The sequence below is a fragment of the Coregonus lavaretus genome, assembly GCF_964263955.1.
Source record: "Coregonus lavaretus genome assembly, chromosome: 12".
NCBI lineage: Eukaryota > Metazoa > Chordata > Actinopteri > Salmoniformes > Salmonidae > Coregonus > Coregonus lavaretus.
In genome coordinates, this window is record NC_139999.1 from 3,918,631 (window position 1) to 3,923,814 (window position 5,184).

The 5,184-nt window shown below is 44.5% G+C and overlaps 1 long non-coding RNA gene across 1 annotated transcript; it reads left to right on the forward strand.

Annotated features, from left to right (window-relative positions):
• The first annotated feature begins 1,093 nt into the window (after positions 1-1,093).
• On the forward strand, positions 1,094-3,865 carry LOC311138442. Its single transcript, XR_014614048.1, has 3 exons — positions 1,094-1,174; positions 3,361-3,486; positions 3,707-3,865. It is a non-coding gene; the product is annotated as an uncharacterized lncRNA (long non-coding RNA).
• The last annotated feature ends 1,319 nt before the right edge of the window (positions 3,866-5,184 follow it).

Consider the following 5,184-nt stretch of genomic DNA (forward strand, 5'->3'; position numbering starts at 1 on the left):
AAAGAAACAAGAATAGATTCTTAGCAAAGAGCAGTTTCTCAAGCAAGACTTTAGCTAGGACTGTCTGGGAGTGGTCTGAGGGAGGAGGCGAAAATGAGCTGTTATTGGAGGAGAGGTTTGAAACTCCTTCTTAATGGTCTATTAACTATTTTACCGCCTGACCAAAACTCCATCCCACCAAAACAGGCTGAAATTTCAGGCAGTCTATTTTTCAACAAGATTAGACTAAAAGTGCATTATCATAATTTTCACAATTTCACAGTATTATTCCAAACTCAGTGTAGAAGTATATATAAAACACAGGAAAATGACGTTTTTGACTGCACTGGGCCTTTAATTATACATATCATATCAGGTGGTATGTTTCAAAGGCAGCAATGAGTTTCAGGGCATGTTTGTTTTTAACAAATCTTAATGATTGCACATAAATATCAAGCTCTCTTTCAAAAATCTTTGTAACCTTTCTGACGTGGCTGTGTCAATATGAGACGTCACATAATTGTTGTGGCATTTTGACAGCACTTCCTCGCCACGTTGGTTTGGTTTCCACTAGTTAACATAGCCACAAGGTGAAAATTGGTTATTTCGTACAAATTCATGAAAACAAAAATTAGCTTTTTGGTTTTCATTTAAGGTTAGGCATAAGGTTAGCAGTGTGGTTAAGGTTAGATTTAAAATCACATTTTAAGAAGATCAATTATAGAAATACTGTAGGTTGGGTTTATGACTTTACGGCTGTGGTAACTACTGACGAGCCGTTGTTTTCCTCTGATTGGTCAAAGGAAGTAAGGGGCGCGGCCGAAAATAACATTATCGGCTAGGGTTTCTAAAACGAAAAGAAAACTCATGTTTAGATAACATGATTACTGCTGTTACTCGTACTGTCTCAAATAACTCCCATACTATCCCAATTTGAGCATTTTGACTGAGCCACTATGGCAAAATATCAAGGACATTTTTATTCCAATGTCCCTGGCCCAGAGATACTATTTCTGTTTACAGCTTGGTATTAGAATCTCTCATATACATTTACATTAGTCCCTCCTGCTCCTACACATTAGGGCTTTTCCATTTATTTTTTATTTTTATTTTTTATTTCACCAGGTACAACAAGCACACAACGACAAGAGACCGGAGCCTTGTGAGTCACCCACTGTTGTGCAGCATGCCCCAGGTGATCTTTTATTTAAAAATGTGTATTTAACCTTTATTTAACCAGGTAAGCCAGTTGAGAACAAGTTCTCATTTACAACTGCGACCTGGCCAAGATAAAGCAAAGCAGTGTGATAAAAACAACAACACAGAGTTACATATGGGGTAAACAAAATGTACAGTCAATAACACAATAGAAAATCTATATACAGTGTGTGCAAATGTAGTAAGTTATGGAGGAAAGGCAATAAATAAATAGGCCATAGTGCAAAAATAGTTACAATTTCGTAATTAACACTGGAATGATAGATGTGCAAAAGATGATGTGCAAATAGAGATACTGGGGTGCAAATGAGCAAAATAAATAACAATATGGGGATGAGGTAGTTGGGTGGGCTAATTTCAGATGGGCTGTGTACAGGTGCAGTGATCGGTAAGCTGCTCTGACAACTGACGCTTAAAGTTAGTGAGGGAGATAAGAGTCTCCAGCTTCAGAGATTTTTGCAGTTCGTTCCAGTCATTGGCAGCAGAGAACTGGAAGGAATGGCGGCCAAAGGAGGTGTTGGCTTTGGGGATGACCAGTGAGATATACCTGCTGGAGCGCAGACTACGGGTGGGTGCTGCTATGGTGACCAATGAGCTAAGATAAGGCGGGATTTGCCTAGCAGTGATTTATAAATGGCCTGGAGCCAGTGGGTTTGGTGACGAACATGTAGTGAGGACCAGCCAACAAGAGCGTACAGGTCACAATGGTGGGTAGTATATGGGACTTTGGTGACAAAACGGATGGCACTGTGATAGACTACATCCAATTTGCTGAGTAGAGTGTTGGAGGCTATTTTGTAAATGACATCGCCGAAGTCAAGGATCGGTAGGATAGTCCGTTTTACGAGGGCATGTTTGGCAGCATGAGTGAAGGAGGCTTTGTTTGCGAAATAGGAAGCCGATTCTAGATCTAACTTTTGATTGGAGATGCTTGATGTGAGTCTGGAAGGAGAGTTCCATGGTCCTCTTTGCTCATTTCCCCCTGACCGTGTGACCTGACTGTGAAATGGTCTGGTGGTCACGTGAGCAGGTCATCAGGGCCCTACTCATCAACTAGGAGCTACAACATAATGTGAGGACATTCTGATTCTACAGGATGAACATTCTTCCATCTATCTATCTATTACTATATGGTGTGATGGCCACTTTCAGCCCAGCAATAATGGATTCTTTATCCGTAGGGATAAATAAATGGAGTTGATTGAATAGAATGTTCACCCAGAGTGTGTTGTCCTTGTCCCCCGGCCGATATCACCCTCTAAATCAGGAATGGGCAGTAATGATGATCACCCTCTAAATCAGGAAAGGGCAGTACTGATATCACCCTCTAAATCAGGAAAGGGCAGTACTGATATCACCCTCTAAATCAGGAAAGGGCAGTACTGATATCACCCTCTAAATCAGGAATGGGCAGTACTGATATCACCCTCTAAATCAGGAATGGGCAGTACTGATATCACCCTCTAAATCAGGAATGGGCAGTACTGATATCACCCTCTAAATCAGGAAAGGGCAGTATTGATATCACCCTCTAAATCAGGAAAGGGCAGTACTGATATCACCCTCTAAATCAGGAATGGGCAGTACTGATATCACCCTCTAAATCAGGAATGGGCAGTACTGATATCACCCTCTAAATCAGGAAAGGGCAGTAATGATATCACCCTCTAAATCAGGAATGGGCAGTAATGATGATCACCCTCTAAATCAGGAAAGGGCAGTACTGATATCACCCTCTAAATCAGGAATGGGCAGTACTGATATCACCCTCTAAATCAGGAATGGGCAGTACTGATATCACCCTCTAAATCAGGAAAGGGCAGTACTGATATCACCCTCTAAATCAGGAATGGGCAGTACTGATATCACCCTCTAAATCAGGAATGGGCAGTACTGATATCACCCTCTAAATCAGGAAAGGGCAGTATGATGATCACAATAACAGGGCTTTCACTGGCGCAACATTTTTCGATACAACTTTTACATTAAGCAGCATTATTACATTATTACATTATTACATTAAGCAGCATTATTACATTATTACATTATTACATTATTACTAGCTAGCAAGGTTTGTTTATGTGGCTTAGTTAACCCCTCTTGGGCTTAGTTAACCCCTCTTGGGCTTAGTTAACCCCTCATGTTCGACTGTGTCTGCCTCAGGGTTCTGGATGGACATTGGTCAGCCCAAAGTACTTCCTGACAGGGATGTGTATGTACCTGCAGTCTGTTCGACAACACACGCCTGACAGACTGAGGACTGGGCCTGGGTTCCTGGGTAACGTACTGGTGGTGAGTGGATATAGTCAGTCATGGTAATTCTAGTTCTATGAGTGTGAGAGTCTGAATAATGTATCAGTTTACGAAGCCGAAGGCCCAGTCCAGAAACAGCTGGCTCCGAACCCCTCAGGCACTGCATTGGGATTAATACAACAGTAGCTCCACATTGTCCTCTGGTTGGCCCGGTGGTATTTCCTCCATATTGCTGACACCTTATCCTTCCTTTCAGATCTACACAAGCTTCCAAGGGGTTAGAGGCTGGCGGTTGTTTCTGGAACGGGGGGGCCACAGAATATGCACTAATAGACGGCGGGAGAATGTTTCAGGCTGTAGACGCAAGTAACCGGACATTTACACACGCATCCCACAAGAGGGCGCCTCAGGGCCAGCAGAAGAACAGGACGTGACGCGCAGTAGGAACACATAGCATCAGCTTTGCCTTTTTAGATCTAAATGAATAAGATTATATGGACGGGACCTGATCCCAGATCAGGTGTATGAATACATGCCCTGTTCCAACCTGTCATTGCTCTGTGTTTCTCCAGGACCCTGCAGCCCAGACAGGGGAGAACTGCACCATCGGGCCCAACGTGACCATCGGGGCCGGGGTGGTGCTGGAGGACGGGGTCAGGATAAAGAGGTGTACGGTATTGAAGGGGTCAAGGGTCAGGTCACACTCCTGGCTAGAGTGGTGCATCGTAGGGTGGAGCTCCTCTGTAGGACAGTGGGTGAGGAGAGAGGACGCACACACACACACACACACACACACACACACACACACACACACACACACACACACACACACACGCGGTGGGTGAGGAGAGAGGACACACACACACACACACACACACACACACACACACACACACACACACACACACACACACACACACACACACACACACACACACACACACACACACACACACACACACACAGTGGGTGAGGAGAGAGGACACTCACTCTAATTCATGTATAAATACATTTGTTTGACATAGTCATATAATAAAACAGAACGATTATTAGGGGTGAGTAGAGGGCATCCTACTGCCTTATTAGGGGTGAGTAGAGGACGTCCTACTGCCTTATTAGGGGTGAGTAGAGGACGTCCTACTGCCTTATTAGGGGTGAGTAGAGGACGTCCTACTGCCTTATTAGGGGTGAGTAGAGGACGTCCTACTGCCTTATTAGGGGTGAGTAGAGGACGTCCTACTGCCTTATTTGGGGTGAGTAGAGGACGTCCTACTGCCTTATTTGGGGTGAGTAGAGGACGTCCTACTGCCTTATTTGGGGTGAGTAGAGGATGTCCTACTGCCTTATTAGGGGTGAGTAGAGGACGTCCTACTGCCTTATTAGGGGTGAGTAGAGGACGTCCTACTGCCTTATTAGGGGTGAGTAGAGGACGTCCTACTGCCTTATTTGGGGTGAGTAGAGGACGTCCTACTGCCTTATTAGGGGTGAGTAGAGGACGTCCTACTGCCTTATTAGGGGTGAGTAGAGGACGTCCTACTGCCTTATTAGGGGTGAGTAGAGGACGTCCTACTGCCTTATTAGGGGTGAGTAGAGGACGTCCTACTGCCTTATTAGGGGTGAGTAGAGGACGTCCTACTGCCTTATTAGGGGTGAGTAGAGGACGTCCTACTGCCTTATTAGGGGTGAGTAGAGGACGTCCTACTGCCTTATTAGGGGTGAGTAGAGGACGTCCTA